The 23189-nt window shown below is 39.5% G+C and overlaps 1 protein-coding gene across 1 annotated transcript in view; it reads left to right on the top strand.

Moving 5' to 3' along the window:
- The window catches only part of gpr156 (G protein-coupled receptor 156), a 60456-nt gene that overhangs the window by 1032 nt on the left and 36235 nt on the right, over positions 1 to 23189 (top strand). The gene's annotated exons all lie outside the window — the stretch shown is intronic.

Below are 23189 nucleotides of genomic sequence, written 5' to 3'. Positions count from 1 at the left end.
CTTCCCATTTATTCAGTTGGTCATGGTCACGTTAAATGATTTAAAGATAGCTTGGATGAAATACAACAAATGTACATCCCCGTTTGGAAAAGGAATAAATCAAGCAAAGTCGTACATCCGTGGCTAACAAGGGAAATCAGGGAGAGGATAAAATCCAAAGAAGCAGCATATAAACGAGCTGAAAAAAAAGTATTCCTGAGGACTGGGAGAAATTCAGGGTTCAACAGAGGAGGACAAAGCAATTAATTAGGAAAGTGACGATGAGAGAAAGCTGCCAGGGAACATAAAAACATGACTGTAAAAGCTTTTATAGATATGTAAAGAGAAAGATTAATTATGACAAATGTGGGTCAGTTACTGTCAGAAACTGGTGAATTGATCATGGGGAGCAAGGACATAGCAAATCAATTGAATAACTACTTCCTTCATTAAGGAAAACATAAATAATCTTCAGGAAATAGTAGGGGACAGAGGATCTAATGTGAGGGAAGAACTGAAGGAAATAAATGTAAATTGAGAAGTTGTGTTAGGTAAATTAAAGGGATTAAAGGAAGACAAATCGCCAGGGCTGGATAGTCTGCATCCCAGAGTTCTTAAGGAAGGGGCCCAAGAAATAGTGGACGCATTAGTGATAATTTTTCAAAAACTCTTTAGATTTTGGATTAGTTCCTGAGGATTAAAGGGTGGCAAGCGTAACCCCACTTTTTAAGAAGGGAGGGAGAGAGAAATTGGGAAATTATAGACCAGTTAGCCTGACATTGGTAGTGGGGAAAATGCTAGAGTCAGTTATTAGCAATGTGATTTGCAGCACATTTGGAAAAGAGTGATATCATCGGACAAAGTCAGCATGATTTTATGAAGGGAAAATCATGTCTGACGAATCTTATGGAATTTTTTGAGGATGTAACTAGTAGAGTAGATAAGGGAGATCCAGTGGACATGGTATATCTGGACTTTCAGAAGGCTTTTGATAAGGTCCCACATAGGAGGTTAGTGCACAAACTTAAAGCACACAGTATAGGAGGAATGGTATTGAGGTGGATAGAGAATTGGTTGACAGATAGGAAGGAGAGTAGGAATAAATGGGTTCTTTTCTGAATGGCAGGCAGTGACTAATGGGGAACTGTAAGGCTCAATGCTGGGACTATAGTTATTTACAATATCTATCAATCACTTAGATGAGGGAATAGAAAGCAGCATCTCCAAGTTTGCAGATGACAGGAAGCTGGGTGGTACGGTTAGCTATGTAGAGGACGCAGAGTGACTTGGACAAGTTAGGTGAGTGGGTCAATGCATGGCAGATGCAATATAATTTGGATAAATGTGATGTTATCCACTTTAGAGGCAAGAACAGGAGAGAAGATTATACAGGGTCTTGGTGAGACCACACCTGGAGTATTATGCACAGTTTTGGTCTCCTTATCTGAGCAACAACATCCTTGCCATAAAGGGAGTGAAATTATTTGAAAATAAGTGGAATGAAAATTTATCATTTGTCTGAATTGTTCTGTTTGCTATTCAATTGCCTCTGCAAGTTAATATCTATATTAAATTCAGAGAGAGGAAATTCAACATGAATGTGATTATGTAAACGTTCAGGTGCCAAGCTGAGCTTGAAGTAATTGCATAAACTTGTGTGCACACAGTAGTTAACTATGGTGAAGTATGGGGTAATTTCTACCAGAAAAAACAAGAAGCTTGAGCTGAAGATTCAACCTAGGAGTTGGTCACAATGCAGTTAGTATCTTTGAGCTGCGGTATTTGGAGACAAATGACTATTAATTATAGTGTGTACTTGATACTTAAGAAATAGAAAAAGATATTGGCAGAACAAAGGACAAAATGAAAAGGTGAAAAGCAAACAGAGGTGGCGGTTGAGTAATATATCACAAAGTTTCAATATTAAATTAATTGTTGCTTTTATTTAACAAAGGGATAAATGTTAATTTGAAATTTTACTTTAGGACACATTTGATATTTGTCTGCATTTGCAGTGCCCTCCAAATGTTTGGAACAAAGACATTATTTCCTTTATTTGCTCCTGTGTTCCACAGTGTTAAACTTGTAATAAAGCAGTTCACATGTGATTGAAGTACACATTCCAGATTTTATTCAGTTATTTGTATATGTTTTGGTTTGACCATGTTGAAATTGCAGCATGTTTATACATGGTCCTGTCATTTCAGGGCAACATAGTATTTGGGACATAGCAATGGTATGTATATTAGTCATGTTTAGTACTTTGCATGTGAGGGATATCCACTAATGGCTGCTTGAAGATTGTGATTCACAGACATCACCAGGTGCTGAGTAGCTTCTCTGGTGATGATCTGCCAGGCCTCCACTGTAGCTCCTGCTTGGTTAGGGGGCTTGTCCCTTTAAGTTTTTGCTTCAGCATATGGAAGGCATGCTTAATTTGATTTGGATTGGGTGACTGACTTGGCCATTTAAAAATTTTCCAGTTCTTAGCTTTGAAAAAAATCTTTTGTTGCTTTAGCAGCATGTTTGGGATTGTTTTGCTTGAAGGATGAAACATCATCCAATGAGTTTAGAGGCATTTCCTCGAACATGAGCAGATGTTTCTATACAGCTCAGAATTTATTTTGCTATTGCCTTCAATAGTTACATCATCAATGAAGATAAGTGTGCCAGTACCTGTGTCAGCCATACATGCCCGGGCCATTACACCCAACCACCAGGTTTCACAGAGGTGGTAGCTTTGGATCTTGGGCAGTTCCTTTACACCTCCACGCTTTGTTCTTACCTTCACTCTGATACAAGTTAATCTTTGTCCTTTGTCCACAATTCTGCAGGCTCTTTTAAATACTTCTTGGCAAACTGTAACCTGGTCATCCTGTTTTTGTGGCTAACTAGTGGTTTGAATGTGCAGTGTAGCCTCTGTATATTTCTGTTCATGAAGTCTTCTGCGGACAGTGGTCATTACCACATTCACACCTGTCTCCTGAGAGTGTTTCTGATCTGTTGGGCTGGTGTTTGGGGATTTTTCTTCATTATGATGAGAATTCTTTTGTCTTCATAATGAAGGGGGGGGGGGGGGATGTGGTGGTACAGCACTAGGAGTTCCAATCCTGCACTATCTCTAAGGAATTTTTACATTCTCCCCATGTCTGTGTGGGTTTTCCCTGGGGCTCCAGTTTCCTTCCATTATTAAAAATATACCAGAGGTGTAGGTTAATTGGGTGCAAATCGGACAGCACAGACTCAAAGGCCAAAATGGCCTGTAACCGTGGTGTATGTCTAAAAATTAGCAGTGGAGGTTTTCCTTGGCCTACCTGTCCTTTAGCAATTACTGAGCTCACTAGTACGACTTTTCTTCTTAATGATGTTCCAAACAGTTGATTTTGGTAATCCTAAGGTTTGGGCGATTGTCTCTTACTGTTTAATTCTTATTTTTCAGCCCCATAATGGCTTCTTTGACTTTCATTGACACAATTCTGATTCTTGTGTTGAAAAATGGCAGCTACGGACTCCAAAGGTGATCAAAAGCTTCGAAGGAAGCCCAACTCTCTCATACCTGCACCAATGAAGCAATTAAACACACCTGAATAATCATAAACACCCGTGAAGCCAAATGTCCCAAACATTATGGTGCCCTGAAATGGGGGACTATGTATAAAAAGTGCTGGAATTTCTATATGGGGCTCAGGGGCAAATAAAGGAAAAAAGTCTTTGTCCCAAACATTATGGAGGGTACTGAACCTACCCACCCTGTCACTTTGTGAAATGGTTGGCATTTCACAATTCTGCTTCATTGAAAGCATGTTTGGATCAGCAAAGCCTGGAGCAGTGGTTCTCAACCTTTTTCCACTCACATACCACTTTAAGTCTTCCCTATTCCATGAGTGCTCTGTGATTAGTAAGGGATTGCTGAAGGTGGTATGTAAATGGAAAGAAAATGGTTGAGAACCACTGGTCTAGAGTATCTTCACAGATATTAATTAGTGTGGACTTCAGAACAGTCAAAACACTGCATGTTCAGTGGCTTCTGATGGCTAGGGTGGGGGGGGTGGGGGGGGTGGGTGGGGGGGGGGGGTCTGTGAACTGTTGCTGAAGAACTTTTTTGAGAAATACAACATTGATTATCTTGCAGCAGAGCTTGTGTTACCACTAATGTTTAGGGGCCAGGTTGAGGACATTAATTGGTCAATTAGGCAGTGGTCAGTCTAACATGATGTAGACATCCTTGCAGTTTTGGTTACGATGAGTCTTTGCTCCAAAACTTTTGTCCGTAGCAGGTTATTGTAAAGATTGGATATCGAGCTGGCTGATGACCATGACATGAATGGATTCTTCGTTGCTGTCAGGACCACCTGACTCCTAGTACCCAGGGGAGAGCTTATTAAGAAGAAATTGCCAGTCATTATTTGCTGGAAGAATCGCTTCAATAAAATTCTTCAACCATGATTCATCCTTAGTACTGATGTCCTTGACTTGGTCCCACAATAACTAGCTGGTCCAGCCACCTCTGACCAAAATAACTGGAAAATACTCGGGCTTTGGAAGCAGTGCAGAGAAACCAAGCACATTCTCAACCTCACACAACCTTGTCTCCCTATTTTGGGACTGGAAGGATCTGCTTAGGGCTTCAGAGATGACGCAATCGTGACCGCTAAGACAGAAAATGTATCAACAGGCAGCACCTACAGACCATGTTCCCTCTCAGTGTGTGCGCACACAAAGGCAATCGAGGGCGGTCCCGCTGAGGCCGTGGGTGCACGCACAGTCAGCTTGTGCGCGCTCCCACAGAACAGGTGTGCGTGCCTGTTCAGGCACATGAAAAGGAAATGTCACTATCTTCTTCCCCACCCCCTCCTGGTGACCCAAGAGTTGCTCCTTTAATCGCAGTGTGGGTTCGGCTAATTCTGGAAGCACTAATGAACATGATTTTGATTGCACAGCATCTGGAGATTTTAAATCTTAGCTGGCTGTAGGAAGTACCAGATGATTGAAGGACAGCGAAGGTAGGTTCACTTTTCAACAAAGGGAGCAGGGAATAACCTTGGAATTATAGGCCTGTAAACACAATAACATTGGTTGGGAAGATACTGAAAACAAATTCAAAGGGAGAGGATTAATATTTACTCTGAAAGGCAGGAACTAATTTGAGACAGCCAACATGGCTTTGTCAAGGGCAGATCCTACCTGACCTGACCAAGTTGACTGAATTCTTTGAAGAGGTAACAAAGTGTATCATTGAGGCCTGTGCAGTAGATGGGGTGGTCTTTTAAAGATAAGTTAAATGAGTGGGCAAGGATCTGGCAGATGGTGTATGACCTCAGTAAATGTGAGAATATCCAATTTGAAAAGAGAAAACAACAATAGTTTGGACTCTTTCTCAAAAGGTGAAAAATTGTAGCAAACTGCTGTGCAGACATCTTGGAGAGCTTGTGCATAAATGCACAAAGTTTGCAGGTGCAGCAGGTAATCAAACATCCAAGTGGGATGTTGGCCTGAGTCGCAAAAGGGATTTTATTTAAGTACAGGGAGGTTCTGCTGCACGAGTACAAGGTTCTAGTGAGGTCACACCTGGAGTACTGCGTGCAGTCCTGGTTTCCTTACTTGAGAAAGGATATACTGGCTTTGGTGGTGGTGTAGAGGAGGTTCACCAGATTGATTTCAAAACTGAAGGGGTTATCTAATGAGGAGAGATTGAGTAGCCTAGGACTATATTTATTGGAGTTTAGAAAAGGGGGATCTCATGGAGTTGTATAAAATTATAAAAGGAGTAGATAAGATAGAAGCTGTGAGATTGTTTCCATTAGTATGTGAGACTAGAGGCAGATTGAAAATTTGGCTGAATGCTGTACTAACAACAACCAACTAAGGAACTGGTTGTGGACTTTAGGAAAGGAAAACCAGTGATGATTGGGGGATCAGAGGTGGAGAGGGTGAGCAAATTTAAATTCCTGGGAGGACTTTCCTAGACTCATTATACAAATGTCATTGTGAAGAAAGTAAGTCAGTGCCTCTACTTCCTCAAGGAGTTTGCAGAGGTTTGGTATGACTTCAAAAACCTTGGCAAACGTCTACAGGGATGTGTATTGGAAAGTGTGTTAAGTGGCTGCATCACAGCCTGGTATAGGCACATCTGAGTGGAAAGCCCTGTAGAAGGTAGTGGACACAGCCTAGAACATCACAGGCAAAACTCTTCCCACCATCAAGAACATCTACATAGAACACTGCTGTCAGAGAGCAGTAGCAATCATAAAGGATCCACATCACATAGGACATACTCTTCTCACTGCTGTTATCAGGAAAGAAGTATCAGTGCCACAAGTTTCGTACCACCAGGTTTAGGAACAGCTGCTACCCCTCCACCATCAGACTCCTCAATAATAGATTCAATCAGAAACTCATTTAAGGATGGACTTTGCACATTATTTATTATTGAATATATTTTTTCTATATTTCTTTGTTTCCATTTCTCTCTTTGATACATATTTCTTCTCAAGTACAGTTACTGATAAGTAGAAATTTGGCCTGGACCGCAGGAAAACAAATCTCAGGTTTGTAAGTGATGTATTCTAACAATAAATTTGAACTTTGATCTTTTATTTAAACTTTGAACTTGGGGACATACCCTTTAGATTCAGGGAGTATATTTAAGACAGAGATAAAGAAGAACTGCTTCTCAGTGGAATTCACTGCCCAAGGAAGTAGTAAGGGTCACCTTATTAAATAAGATTAATATGGAGATTTTTTTGAAGAATAGGGGAATTAAGAGCTATGGAGAATAGGTAGGCAAGTGGAGCTGAGCTCATGGCCAGATGTCATGATCTTATAGAGTGACAGGGCAGGCTTAATGGGTCAGATGGCCTACTTCTGCTCCTATTTCTTGGGGTGGTCTTTTGGAAGGCTTTTTACAAGGTCCTACTGGAGCGACTGGTTTAAAGATTAGGGTCCATGGGCTTCAGGGCATGTTGGCACTGGATCTAAAAGTGGCTTGGCAATAGGAAGCAGAGGGTAATGGTAGAGGTTGTTTTTGTAATTGGACATCTGTGACTAGGCTCATTTTGAGGATGACATAAAGATTAGTGCAATTGTTGAATGCGTGGAAGAGCTGCAGAGGGGGAGTGACATGTTGGCAAAATGGGTGAAAGTTGATCTAGACTAATGAGAGGTAATGCATTTTGGGAGGATGAATGAGATTGGAGCAGAGGATTGAGGGAATGGTTGTGAATGGATGCCAGTCGCATGGGCTGTTATGCCCTCTATGTTGTGGAGCTTCTTTAAAATGGTGGCGCCACTGTAACTGCAGCGCTTCAACCGGCTGGCCCCATGGAAAGTAGGGAGACACAATGCTCCCCCTTGGGGATCCAACCACTGTCTGACTGCTGGCAGGTCTGATTCAGCTTTAAACAGCCGTTTAAAGGAGCTGACAGTGATTTTATTTAAAATACTGCAATTTCGGGATCTGCATCCCAAGATGGCGGTGCCTATGCTCAGCAGCAGGCCATGAGGGGTTGCAGACTCCAGGGAAGCAGAGGACTGGCATGGGGCACCATAAAACCGGGAAACCCCGCCCTGTTTGAAAAGGAGAAATAAAGAAATAGTGTATATCATGGCTAATGTGATTTATGGTGTGAAAAATAAAAAAATTTTAAATAAAAAAAAAAGGAGAAATAGAGGAGATGATTCATGGGACCGTGACCACTGTGGAAAACCAGAGATTGGCTCTGTGGCTGAGGAACATACAGGCATCAGGCAACTCACAGAGGAACCTCCACAGTCTGCGAGCTGCTGGGTACTCTGATCAAAGGATTCACACCAGGCTGTGGATTGCTGGAGACTGGCTGAAGAGGTACCAGGTATCAACAAGAGGGTGCCAAGAGCACTGGAGTGATCCTAATCATGTTGGAGGTTTGGGTCTGGAGCTTAGGTTGATGACTGTTTGGACTGCAGTCTGTATGACTGCAAAGGCTGTGGGAGCACTGGAGGCAAATCCATGGATACTCGGTGATTTGGGGGGGGTAGAGGCACTCTTTTTTTTAATTTCTCTTTCTCTGACTGTAAGAGGTGCCCTGTCTGCCTTATAGCAGACTAAAGGCAATTTTGTGTAATATTACACTTTTTATTACTTGACAATAAAGGAATCTTGAAATTTTAATCTTTAATCAGCTTGAGGACTGTTGAAGCTGCATTCATCAGGCACATGGAGAATATTCCATTATAGCCCTAACATGAACTTTGTTGATGCTGGGAAGGGTGGGCATGAGGAAGAGGAAGACCTAATTCATGAATTTACTTTGGAAATAAGGAAATCAGGAACCACACTGAATTTAATGAATTGATCCTCAGGTGAGCAGTTTTGGAATAAAGGCCCTGCAGATAGTTACTTACTATGCAATCGCCCACTTTACAGCACATATTCACCAGAAATTTTCAAAATAATTTCCAATACATTGTTATAAAAAGAAGCCATTGCCTTTGAAGGTCAAGAGGTGCGTAGTGATCTAGCTCGATATCCTGTTAATATTCTGTGATAGCAAGAATGAATAATGGGTAAAATGCTGTATTCTCCAACATAGTGAATGGGCAGATATGTACTTCTCTTTCACGAGCAATGTGGCTGAGAAAAGTTCTCCGTGCTGTCCACCCATTTGTTTTTAGATAGAATTTGCATGATTTTACCAGTCTGAAGAATGTCGGAGATCTCGGCATTGGTCGTTCACACAGAGACGACCAAAACTCAATCTCCGTTTCCTGACACAAGTTTAGACAGCATACTGGAAGTGCAGTAAGTGAAGAGGCAGGACTTGCTATTCATTAGCCTGTTGTTCACGGTATGCCTGCAATTAACTTAGGACCTTTGGCATTCTGGGAAATTTATTAGGAGTCGAGGAGGTAAAATATCAGAACAGGAATGAGTACTTATTCCCATTCCAATCTTTATACGCAGACTGCATTGTGGAAAATTGGGAATAATTTCCTGGATGCAGCAGCTGTGTGTGTGGGTGTGGGTGTGGGTGTGGGTGTGGGTGTGGGTGTGGGTGTGGGTGTGGGTGTGGGTGTGGGTGGGGGGAACATAATTGAAGTTAATGACACTAAATATTTTGTGTTATTAAAAATATTTTAATGAAAAGATTTGATTCTAAAATTAAAATGAAAAAAAAAAATCAAGCCCAAAATATCATTCAATTGTGGGGCCTAAATCAAAGTATTTTGTCCACTAACTCTAACATGTGTAATTTTAAAAATCTATTCCTGCTCAATCTGTTGTGTGGAAATACAGTTAATCTTGGCTTTCAGCCAGTTGACTGTTTACATTGCCAAGGGCAGTGCACTGTTTAGTCTGTAATGTAGAATCAAAGGTTCAACGGTGCTATTTTCATTCTAATTAGAGACTTCAGTAGTGATTTTTTTTAAAAAAACTTCTTTAAAGTCTATATTTTGGCATTATCCCAAGTAAAATAATATAATTAATAATACTTGAAATTGCATTCAGGGTTGAAACACCTTGTGCAACAAGCCTTTAATTTTATCTAAATTTTCTTCTTCATGTAATATAATTTCTTGCTTCTCTTTTTCTGACTGTAAGAGGTACACGACAATTCCTGCTGATGGTGAATCTAACTTACAGCAGAATAAAGCAAATTTTGTGTAAAATTACACCTGTTTTATTACATGACAATAAAGGAATCTTGAATATCTTGGAACAGGACAAGATAGAATTCCAGAAATTAGATATAAACTTGATCAAAGTCAGCATTAATACATACTCTGAGTTGTGGAGAGGGATGTGGACAGACCAAAGCAAGCAATTTTCCCAGAAATTATTACCTTTGTTTTTAATTTATTATCATGATGTTCTGATGGTGTTACAACATCATTTTACAGCCTATGAAATGGAATCCACTTTATCAAACGTGGGGAATGGCCATGCGAAGGACCTAGATAGATGTGTTTTGATTGAGGTCTCCACAAAGAGTATTAAAAAGACGGTTAAAACTTTAAAATTAAGAATTTTTAACTAGAAAATGACTAAAACAACTACTAAGAAGCCAAGCAAGCCAAGAATTTTTTAAAAATGAAGTTTCTATGCAGCCAGGAACATCGAACGATAGCCCGAAAGGGAGCGACGCAAAAGTGGCCTCAGGACCAGCGAACCCTAGCAGAGCTGGGGAGTTGGGACAAGAACTGAATATTATCCTGGAGAAGATGGAAAACTCAAGCAACCAATTTGTTGGCGTTGAAAATGTAATGAGGCATGGCTGAAATTAAAGAAATCATTGAAGATTTAATGGAAAGAATATCCCAAGCTGAAAAAGACTTGGTAAAACACAAGATTAGCTAAAAGCTTTGGAGAAAGATGCAAAGTAATGGGAGTCGGACAGACAAGGTCTGCTGGACAAGATCGACCACATGGAGAATTTTAGCAGACAAAATAATGTGCATTATTGGATTGAAAGAAAGAATCGAGGAAAGAGATCTGGTGAACTTCTTCAAAACATGGATCTTGCGAGTGTTGGGAGAAGACAAATTCAGAAAAAATTGCACATTAAAAAGGCTCACCAGACCCTGGAACCCAAGAGAGCCGGTGATCAGTGACCACAACAGGTCCTGGTAAGACTTGGAGCAGCAGATGAATACTCTAAGCAAAATAATGGTCCACCTGAGATTGACCAAAGATAAAATGCTATTTTACCAAGATTTTTAGTCCTACTTTGATTAAGCAAAGGAAGGAGTTTAATGTAAAAAGACAACTGCGTTCCGAAAACGTGAAATATTTAATGATATACACTGTGACTCTGAGGGTCAAATAGCAGAGATAATTGTATTTGTTTAAGATTAATAATGAGGTGGAGGACTATGAAAAGACTAAAGCTGCCAAAGAGAAAGACTGAAGAATGTTTACAATGGACTGGAAAAGTTGTATTTTTTAAAAACTGTCTTGTATTCATTGTTGAAAAGTAAACTTTATTGAAATGTTCCTGGAGAGTTCAGAAAAGAGAAAACTTTAAGGAAAAATAGTAGCAAGGTGGAGACTCCATTTTAAGGAGGATTATGGTGCCTGGAGAGGAGTATCTGTAAAAGATGGCACTAAAGGGAGGGGTAGTTCTTCCTCAAAATTCAGTGGGCTTTTCTCATTGGATTTCTTGTTTACGTCACTGTCAGGGCAAGGGCATTGTATGTGTTTTTTTTTTAAAGGGGAAAGATCACTGCATTATTTAAACAACTATAAAGGTTTTAGTTGAAAAATCAATATGGATGGAATGTTAAAATGTATTAGTCTTAATGTTAATGGGATAAATGGAACAGTGAAGAGGAGTTTGAAAACCACTGTTTTAATCATTCCAAATTGATTCGCTATGTGCACAGTTTCATAACTCCAAAGGAAATGGGCCAATGACAATTTTTCTCCAGCAAAATATTTCAGTAATAATTGGATCTAGAGCAGTGATTCTCAACCTTCCCTTCCTATTCACATACCACCTTAAGCAATCACTAACTAATCACAGAACATTATGGCATAGGGAATACTTAAAGTGGTATATCAGTGGAAAGTAAAAGGTTGGGAACCACTGACCTATGGCATAGGGATTACTTAAAGTGGTATGTAGTTTCTGGATCAGCAGTTGTACTCATTCTTCAATAATTTGCAAGCTAAGTCCATTTGAGTGTGTGAGTGGAAAGTAAAAGGTTGGGAACCACTGTTCTAGAATGATAATTGCAATAAAAACAGACTGATTATAACACATAATCAAAAAGAAATAAATGCTTTTAGACAATATTATATGAAATCATTAAGAGATGAAAATGAGATGGATGAATTTTTAACAAATGTTGAATTTGCAAAATTAAAAAATAGACCACAAATTGATTTTAGATGCTTCTTTCACAAGAGAACAAAAAAAGCCTTGGGTACTTTATAAGGTGACAAATCTCCAGGGGAGGATGGATTTCCTCCAAAGTGCTACAAACAATTTAAAGAGTTATTGATGTCTCTTATGATGCATGTATTGGACTGGGTGGTGGAGACCCATACCTCCCAGAATCTTTTTCAACTGTTATATTTACAGTTCTACTCAAGAAAGGTGGAGACAGAATGTAGATTTAAAATATTGGCAAAGGCATTAGCTATTAGATTGGGAAAATATTTACCAAAATTAATACATTCTGATCAGATGGAATTTCTCAAAAGAAGACATTCTTCAAATAGTTTAAGTAGACTATTTCACATAATACATAGGGCAAAATCAAAGTTGAATCCAAGCATAAGCATCTCTTTAGATGCAGAAAAAGCAATTGATTAATTAGAATGGTCTTTTTTATTTAAAACAATTTTTAAAAATTTCCATTGGATTTACATTCTTTACCATAAATTACAAGCCAAAATTATAACCAACAATCAGATGTCAGCAGTTTTTACCTTGATTGGTTAAGTAGACAGGGATGCCCTCTGTCTCTGGCACTTTTTATCCTAGCTTTTGACCCACTGGTAGAGATTATAAGGAGAGATCTGAACGTTAATGGCTTCAAAGCTGGACAGGAAGAACATAAAATTAGTTTATTTGCTGATGCCCTACTATATATGTCTGATCTAGCTGAATACTTGATAAAATTACAAACAACATTTGAAAAATTAGAAGAATATCAGGTTATAAAATAAATATGGACAAGAGTGAGATAATGCCAATGAAAAATTTTGATTATGGAAGCTATCAAAAAGGTAGTAGATTTAAATGGAAGATAGGTGGAATCAAATATTTAGAAATAATGACAGATAATAACTTACAGAACATATACATTTAATTACACTCCCGAGACTTATAAAAATGGAAATACCTGCTGATTACTCTAGTTGGAAGAGTAAATTGTATTAAAATGAAAGGGATGCCAAGATTACAGTATCTTTTTCAATCATTACTTATCATATTACCTACATCTCTCTTTAAATTATTGAATTGTAAGAAAGTACTTTATTGTTGTTGTGAAAGAAAACAACATATTAAAAAAAAAACATGACCCACGGTACTTACAAATACAACATACAAAAAAACAAGAAAAAAATAACATTAAAACAATACAAATACACTAATTGGCAGAGTTTAATTTTCGAATGACTCTGGGATAGAAACTGTTCTCTAGTCTGTTCGTCCATGATTTAATGGACCTGTATCATCTACTTGAGTCCAATAGGTCAAACAAATGATGGCCTGGGTGAGTAGAGTCCTTAAGAATATTGGCTGCTTTCCAATACAGCAAGAGTGAAGTTATTGGTGTCCTTCTATCACTGCTCTATTGAAAGCGTGCTAACGTACTGCATTCTCGTGTGGTTTGCCAGCAGCACCTAATGATCTTCTGGGCCATTTTGATAACCCTTTGAAGATCCCTCTTATCTGCTGCTGGCAAACCACACAGGAATGCAGTACGTTAGCACTTTCAATAGAGCAGCGATAGAAGGACATCAATAACTTCTCCTGTAGATTGATTTTCCTAAGCGTTCTCAGGAAATGGAGATGTTGATGTGCCTTCTTGACTATAGCAGTGGTATTAATAGTGCAAAAAAGATCCTCAGCCAAATATGTTCTCAGAAACTTAAAAGTCATGACCTTTTCCAAACAGTCCCCATTAAGATTCAACAGAGCTGGGGCCATACTGTTCTTCCTGAAATCCATTAAGAACTCTCTCATCTTCAAGGAATTCAATACCAAATTGTTTTTGAGCACCACACTGAAAGTCTGTGGACTTTGTCCCTATAGGCTGACTCATCGCCCCTTGAAATGAGCCCAACCTCAATGTATCTGCAAATTTTATTATGGTATTAGAGGAATACTTGGAGACACCGTCGTAAGTATAAAGGGAATATAACATTGGGCTCAACACATAGCCCTGTGTGGCTAAGTGTGAGAGTAGGGGAATAATGAGCACCTGCAAATGGTTGTTAAAAAGTTCTTGATCCACAGACAAATGGATCATTATATAAGGCAATTTCTATAGAATAACAAAGTGCTGAGAATGTTATTGGAAATGCTAACGTGGGCCTCTAGGTTAGGAGGACTTAGATTTCAAGACTTTAAGAAATACTATTTATCTGCACAAGCAAGATTTTTATCACCCTTTTTTTGAAGAAGACAGTCTTGGATATGAATGGGATTGAATTCACTAGAATGTTGTTAATAACTAAAAAGACAGATAACCCTATATTAATACACATGATTAGAATATGGCAAGAAATTAATATATTGGGGTAAAAAAACTGGTATATCATTAAGAACACCTTTATGTAAAAAATGTACTGCTGAACCATGAATCTTGAATCTTGAATTCATGGTGTGATAAAGGAATAAGATGTGTTGATGATTGTTACATGGAGGGACCTCTTGTGCCTTTTGAACAATTAAGAAATAAATACGGAGTGCCTAATTGGACTTTCTTTTGTTTTCTCCAGCTAAGATCGTTCCTAAGATAAAAATGGGGGCCCACTTGAAATTAGTGAAATAGAACGAACCATTTGGCTGGGGAATACACCTAAATTTATAACTAAGATGTACTATTTTCTACACTAATTATATCTCACACCACAGAAGTTACATAAATCAAAATCTGAAATATCGGAAATGTGTTTTCGGTGTGGGATAGAAATAAGAATGTTCTTGCATGCTATGTGGTGGTCATGTGTGAAGATGAGACCTTTCTGGCTAGATATTACTGAAATACTAACAAGGATAGCAGGGTGACCTTCATGGGCAAACCAGAGCTTTATATTTTGGGCAATTTAATTGAAATGTAATAATTGACCAAATTCTAAATTTAATTTGTTAAAATAGCCTTTGCTGTGGCTAAAAAATACATGGCAATTACTTGGAAGTCTGACTCCCCTCATAGCAAAATGGACTGCTGAGATGAATAGTTGCATACCTATGGGGGGAAAAATTACATACAATTTAAAGAACAAATATGATGTATTTATTAAGATATGGCAGCCATATTTGGATCATATAGGGGCCCCACTGTAATTATAAATAAAATAATAAAAAGGATAATAATGAATGCAGGTGACTCCCCCCCATATAGAATTCTTAATGATCAATATAAATGTGAGTCCTGACAGCGTGGGGATTTATAACAAAGTGCATAGTGTTTGTAATCAATTCTGAAGATGTCACCTCAGATACATTGAGGTTCACAGAGTGCGCTACTGTTAGTGTATGTTTCTCCTACGTTTAGCTGATGAGATACTCTTGTAATGGACGCTATGGTAGAAGTGTAATTATGGATTTGGGATGGCTGGGTGTTTGGGTCAAGAGGTCCAGGTAACCCCTTCAGTGAAGAGATTACTCCGAGAAATTAGACACCACATCCTATCTGAACTTCAGTGCATTTATAGGCTGGATTTTCTAAAGTTGCAAATCACTGGTGCTAAGTAGAATCAGGGGCTTATCATTGTCATTACCCCCCACCCTTGTTTCCTTTCACTCCTTTACTTGTCTTGGAAATGGAAAACATTTCTACTTTAGAAATGTTCTGACAGGAAACTTTCTATCAAATCCAATATTAAGTCTGTAATCATCTTTCCTCACTGGTCATTTACCTTCAATGTTGATACGTATTAATTAGTCGCTATTTCATATCAATTCATTAATTATACATTTCTTAATTTCATTCAATTTAATTTGTCTCTGTGAATAGAAAATTATCAAAACAACAATATTTATATTTCTGAAAAAGTTATTAATTGACTAATTCTACAAGGGATAATTAATGATCTGCCAAAAGAAATTAATCAACAAACAAACTTCTTTTGTAGTACTAGGTTTTACATTCCGCTGATGGTATTTTCTCATTTTTGGAAGAGGTTGCTTGCACTGTGTGTTCAGCTCTATTTGCTCAACCAGATCGCTGCTCATCAGTGTGCTTTGGAATCCAAGACCTGTTATCTCTTGGTACTGTTGGTACTTTATGAAAGCATGTTTGATTACTATGGGTAGTGGTCTGCATTGTCATGTTATGTTATACATTTTGGGCTTGGATGAAGCTTCCTACATGTTTTTTTTTAACCATTTTGTATATTTCTAAAGTTTTCAAAAGGATTTGGCCCATTGCTCAAAATAGACCATTCAATTCTGGAAATATTCAATGTGTGGGATAGGTTCTGTGAAGAGAATAACCTGAAACTTTATCAACCTGAAAGGCTATTTCTGGTTATCTTTTTAAAATGCTGCCTAACTGATTTTTTTTTTGTTTTACTTCAGATTTCCAGAATCTATAGTCTTTAGTTTTATCTTATACTGTATCTACTTACAAATCTCTTCCTCTACATTCCACCATCTTTGATCCTTCTTGTTTTTGGCTGGACTGTCTGCCATCATGTACAGCACAATATGAGCATTCACATCTTTATCTGGGGCACACCAGGAACTAATGCTGAGACCATCCTGTCTCAGGACTTCCCTTATTACAAAGAGGGATGAATGCTTGATTCTCAGCTTTACAAGCACCTTGTATTTTGCCTGGATAGTAAGAATAATGAATTTTTCAATTTCAGGTAACCTTTACCTCCTGCGTCACCTGTCTCCCTCTATGTCACTTTTGGTTTCCCATTTTTCTTCCATTTCCCACAATTCTTCACCATTTCCCTTCTTTACTCATTTTCCTTCTTGTCTCCTTCCTGGTTCCATCCATCTACTTCCCACACACTTCAACTGCATACCTTTCTTCATCTGCTCTTCACCTCTCCCTGACTGACTTCCATTATCACCTTCTTAGCTTATCAGATTCCACTTCTCCATGTCTCTGCTTATTGCCCTTTAGCCCAGACTCCACCTTCATTCTTCCCTCCCCCCCCACAAAAAAAAAACCTGGCTCCTCGGCTTCCACATTATCCATCTGACACCCTATCTGCTTTGCCTTCTGTTCATCATCCCTCACCCTGCCTTGGTCCACCAGTGCCTTACCAACCCCTCTCTCATCCCTCTTTCTCTCATCTTTATACTAACTGTCTTCTCTCCTCACTTTTAGTCTTGGTGCAGGGTCTCAACCTGAAACACTGACAATTTCTTTCCCCCTTTGGATGCTACTCGACCCACTAAGTTCCTCCAGCATTTTGTTGGCTCTTGATTCTCAGATTAACAGATTAGTTGATCCCAGTCAGTCTAGAGGCAGAGAACTGAAAATGAGTGGCTCACAGCATGTTTGTAGCGGAACACAAGTTAGATGCTTTGAATAAGATGCAAAATCTTTCTGTCAAAGCCTCTGGTATGGCTCCAGGGGCCAGGTTAGAAGGGGATGTTATGTGGTGATAAGTAAATTGCAGAACAGGTCAGTTTGCCTTCTTGCCATGTATTTGTATAATTTTACATCTCAGTTGACCTAGCTAAAGCACATCTTGTCTTGCATTAAATTTGGCATCACTCTACATAAAGATTCACATAAGAGTATAAAATTATCCAAACGTCATTCTCAACTTCTAACTGTCATATTGTCAAAACTGGTTGGAAACACCAAGACCACTCCCTGCAAAAAAAAGTTGCATCTTTCAAAGATACAGTAACAAAATGACATTTATAAGTTGTTTCTCATCTCTCCAAATAATTACCTGATATTGGCAGCAATAGATTAATTGCCACAAATTTCATTGCCCAGTTCATTGCCGTAGCAAAGAATGAACACTGAAGGACTAGTCATACCGTGATTGAGGGAGTGAAACATGAAAGTCTGTAGACGCTGTGATTGAACCTGACCAGAATGGTAAAGTGGAGGTTCAGAGATCTCTCACTTGTTCACACGTTGTGGAAGAGTGGCATTGCTTGCAGTCTCTGAAGATTGACAGATATTGGAAAATTGAAAGTTTAAGAGTTAAAGAGAAATAAAATGAGAAAAGTAACAACTTAATTTGTTTTAAATTATATTTCCAACCGTGGGAAATTACTAGTATATTCTGGCTAGATTCTTTTGGGGTTTGGTACTGTTGATGTTATTGTGAATTTCCGTAGATCAAGAAGGGGAGCCATGATTTATATGGTGCTGTGTATAGAATATTAGGAAAATGGACATAATTCAAAGTTCTGTCTTTACAGTAATTTGTAAAATATTAAGAGTAATGTTAATAGCAGCCAAAGAGCCAAGTGGACATAAAGACGAAACAAGTTAAGGCTGTCAGAAGGTATATTAATGATTATTTTAGAACTAATGATGCGTTGTTGTTCGGATGTAGACTTAGACCAGTGGTTCTCAACCTTTTTCTTTCCACTCACGTACAACTTTAAGTAATCCCTATGCCATAGGTGCTCTGTGATTAGTAATGGATTGGTTAAGGTGGGATGTGAGTGGAAAGAAAAAGGTTGAAATCACTGTTTTAATTGTACCTTATTGATTTGTTATGTGCACAGTCCATAACTCCAAAGGAAATGGGCCAATGACAATTTTTCTCAAGCAAAATATTTCAGTAACAATTGGGTCTAGAGCAGTGATTCTCATCCTTCCCTTCCCACTCACGTCCCACTTTAAGCCATCCCTTACTAATCACAGAGCACTGATGGCATAGGGATTACTTAAAGTGGTATGTGAGTGGAAAGACAAAGGGTGAGAACCACTAACTTAGACTGTTGTTAAATTTCCAGGACTGATAAAGGCCAAAAATAATTTCAAGCAAATTGTTCTATCAACTACATAAAAGGACTAGCCAGAGTTGACAACATTATTGGCATTGTGGTGTTTGGAACATGTTCTGACTATTAATCTTTCTTTTCTTTGGCTTGGCTTCGCGGACGAAGATTTATGGAGGGGTATGTCCACGTCTGCTGCAGGCTCGTTGGTGACTGACAAGTCCGATGCGGGACAGGCAGGCACGGTTGCAGCGGTTGCAAGGGAAAATTGGTTGGTTGAGGTTGGGTGTTGGGTTTTTCCTCCTTTGTCTTTTGTCAGTGAGGTGGGCTCTGCGGTCTTCTTCAAAGGAGGTTGCTGCCCGCCGAACTGTGAGGCGCCAAGATGCACGGTTGGAGGCGAGATCAGCCCACTGGCGGTGGTCAATGGGGCAGGCACCAAGAGATTTCCTTAGGCAGTCCTTGTACCTCTTCTTTGGTGCACCTCTGTCTCGGTGGCCAATGGAGAGCTCGCCCTAGAACACGATCTTGGGAAGGCGATGGTCCTCCATTCTGGAGACGTGACCCACCCAGCGCAGTTGGATCTTCAGCAGCGTGGATTCGATGCTTGCGGACTCTGCCAGCTCGAGTACTTCGATGTTGGTGATGAAGTCATTCCAATGAATGTTGAGGATGGAGCGGAGACAGCCCTGATGGAAGCGTTCTAGGAGCCGTAGGTGATGCCGGTAGAGGACCCATAAGTGTCTTCACACACACTTCTAAAAATGTCTTCTTTTGGTTGAGTGTGGTTTAAATAGAATCTCTCACTTCTGGCCCTCAGAAATTATTTGGTTTGTCAATCTGAGCCCACCACACAAAATACTTTGGGCTCCTTTACCACAACAAATTCAGAGAATGACATGGACGCAAGTGAGTTTTGGGAAGAGAACGGTGATATCCTGAACCATATTGACATTTCAAAGGAGAGTGTGTTGGTTGTGTTAAAGTGCTTAAAGGTGGACAAATCCCAATGGTCTGACCAATTGGATCTCAGCATACTGTGAGAAGCGAATTGGAAGCATGCTGGGGCCTTAGCAGAGATAATTAAATACCTGTGTTAGCCACAGGTGAGGTACGAGGATAACTAATGTCCCTTCATTAAAGTAGGGTTGCAAGGACAGCCAGGGAACAGCAGGTCAGTGAGCCTGACATCAGTGCTTGGAAAATTACTGGTAGGGATTTTGAGGAACAATATGTATTCGGAAAGGCAGGGATAGTCAGCATGACTTCCCTTGAGGGAGAAATGGGTCAAATGCAGGCAAATGGATTCAGTTGGATAGGTATCTTGGTCAGCATGGATGAGAGGGGCTGAAGGATTTGTTTCCTAACTATTGTCTACATTGAAGTAAATATAAAAAGTATAAAATGGTGAATGGTAATCCACTGAATTAAGATTATGAAACTGGAATTAACAGGAATCTACAAAGAGAGCTGGAATATTATTTTATATTGACAAGTGTGTATCATGTGAGGAGTTGATGTTATTGATTGTCACTGCCTATATGTGCATTCTACTACACAATTTCTCAACACAATTATTTACTAAAATGCTATCCATATATCCATGATATGACTTGGAAATCTGTTTTCCATTGTTACAGTTGAAACATGCCAGTAGCCAGTCAGACTATATGACCATCTAGGAACAAATGGAGGTTACAAAGCAGCATTTCTTGGGCTGGCAGAACATGCGTTACTTCTAAGCAGCTGAAAACTGGTAGCTTTGCTTCCCCATGGATTCAAATAACCATCATAATAGATTGCAGGCATTTCATTAAGTAAATGTAACAAAGAGGTAGGTGTCAAGTGATAGAACCGCAATTCACACTTTCATATCACAATCCATTTCCCTTTGACACATTTCTCCCCTTGCACCATGGATCTGTTCTCATGTCCTTCCTGTCTTGTTGATCAATCAGGAAGTTGTGGCTAGATTTAAGCTTTGAAGTAGGGCAATATTGCCAGAGTGTATTGTATCTGTTTAACACTGCATCAAAATATCAAACCTGTCACAAATTTTTATGGTGACATTGTATAAGAGGACTGAAAAGTACAAATCCTGTGTCTGCGGAAGACTTTCAACTCATTAGCAGGATAAAGCAAGCCCCGTGGAGATCCTTTCCCAGGACAGTACTCCCAGCTTTAAAGCTCATACCATTCATGTGTCCAACACCAGATACCCAAAACAGCCATTTTGAGCTCAACCAAAGCAAGTAGTTACTCAAAGAAAAAAGGAAAGATTTTAAGAGGGTCTTTAAAGCCACCATTGAAAAGTGTAACCTCCTCATGACAATCCTTGGCCTACGACCCAGCAAAATGGCTAATGAACATTTGGAATGCCGAATTCCTTTGGGAACATGTGGAAACTCAGCCAGAACAGCAGGACGAGCACTGCATTTCCCAAATGACCCTCCTGCCTGCCCCATCAAGCACCATCTGGTCTGCTGCACCAGGCGTACACATCCGAGATTGTCCTCATCAGCCACCTCACATCACAGAAGTGAACCATTTCTGGGCTATTTCAGAGGGCATCTGTAATGGAAGATTTGAACCTGTTTTTTTAAACTTGCAGCTCTGGGTTCTGCAAGGCTGAGAACCTGCTTGTGACTTAGAATCAGCAGACATAAGCTAAATTCCACCGAGGGGCCAGAGATGCTGTTATCTGACGAAAGGACATCTGGGTACCAAGAACATTTAATCTTCCTGCTTGTTTTGGTCACAGACTGTCAGAGGTCTAGCCTTGATGCAAAATAAACCATTGTATTCAAAGTGATAAGCTGAAAATTATGTTATTCGTTAGAAGCCTAGCATGCTAGCTTGCTAGCTTATCTTTCTTGCTGTGCTGGGAATAGGTGCTTGGGTAAGCAGTTTTTGGGGTAATATAAGTCATGGTCCCGCTGCTGAAGTTTGAGACTCTCTGAGAGGTGGCAACATCTCTCAGCAAGACGAACTTCTGGAGTCCAGCCAACGTCCTGGTCAGGGGAGGTGGAGAAGCTGCTACCGGCGCCCTGACAACTTACTACAAGTGTGCAGTCATTGCCTCGCTTCGGCAGTTGGGACCAGTCCAAGCATTGATAAGTATAGTTGGGAAGGGCTTGCATATTGTAGTGTGAATTTGTAATAAACATTTGTATAATCTGAACTGCTCTCGGTGTGTGTGTCTATTTTCTTTCGGTAGCTCAAACACTGTGACCAATCTAAAACGAACAAAATGAGAGGTATAAGTTTACCCAAGACAGCATCCTAGACTCCTTGAATTTGCTTTGTTTCTGGGGATCAAATACAAGTCAGACTGGATAAAGATGGAATGACATGAGTGAACCAGATGGGTTTTCAATACAACCTGACAGTTTCATGATCACCATTCCTGGTACAAGCTTTGTACAAATTGTATTTACATTTTCCAGCAAACATGATGGGGTCCCAACTCGTGTCATTTGATCAGTAATCTCTGCCTTTGTAACTGTAAGTTAGATTGGGAGAACGTATATCTTGAATCCATGGTGCATGATGAAGATAGTGAAATGGAGAGAGGAGAATTATTATTTAATGATATGTTGTATTGAGAATGTCACTCAGTGAGTCTGTAAGGGTAGAGCAGGTGGTCCTGAGAAGTTGTAAAAGAAACAGTGGCAGTAAGGATTCAATAGTTGAGCAGAAGATGTGTTAGAAAGAGAGAGAGAGAGAATGAAATAGAAGTAGTAAATGTTTGTGGCAAATTATACTCTTCTTTATGACCACAAACCTGCTTCAAGCCTGAGTCAGAAAACTCGCCATTCTTAACTCCAACCATACACCTGTTTGTGTGACAGTTTTAAATTTATACTGCTGATAACTTTTTTTTTCTTAGCCTTTGTCCTAAGTTTATAATTTTTTCCCCAAATTTAAACCTACAGCACAGTAACTGGCCCTTTCTGCCCAGGAGCCCGAGCCGCCCCATTACACCCAATTGACCTACACCCCCGGTATGGGTGGGAGGAAACCAAAGCACCTGGAGGAAATCCACTCAGAGACGGGGAGAACATATAAACTCCTTACAGCAGCACTGCAGTCGAATCCCGGTCGCTGGTGCTGTAACAGTATTACAGTAACTGCTACGCAAATCATGCCTCCTGATGTTTTAATCCACCGTATTGCTCTTGTATTCCAATCATTTATTTGTGTTACATTCCAGGCTTTTTTAAAGAATAAATTACAATTCCATGTAGTTACTTTGTTTAGAATTGGTTTCTCTACTAATACTTTGATGCAGCCCTTGTTTTGATTACAACCACGCTGGTTTTTTTTTCATTTAAATCCTGCTCCCATTTTTTTCGTGGAGAGGAATATATATACCAAAATGCTGGAGAAACTTAGCAGGCCATGTGGGATCTAGAGGAACCCATGTTTTGGGACTGAGCCCTTCATCAAGGTATGATTATTTGGCAAGAGAGGCAAAGGCACCATCTTACAGATGCTGTGTGACCTGCTCAGTTTCTCCAGCCCTTTTGTGTCCTCTATTACAACCCCAGCATCCGCAGACTTTTCTATTTAACTCCATTTTTTAAAAAAAATTCCATTCTGTTTTGTTTAACTCCCACTTTA

Source organism: Narcine bancroftii, chromosome 7 (genome assembly GCF_036971445.1).
Source record: "Narcine bancroftii isolate sNarBan1 chromosome 7, sNarBan1.hap1, whole genome shotgun sequence".
NCBI lineage: Eukaryota > Metazoa > Chordata > Chondrichthyes > Torpediniformes > Narcinidae > Narcine > Narcine bancroftii.
The sequence above is the reverse complement of the archived record's forward strand: the minus strand, read 5'-3'. Positions and strand labels throughout refer to the sequence as shown.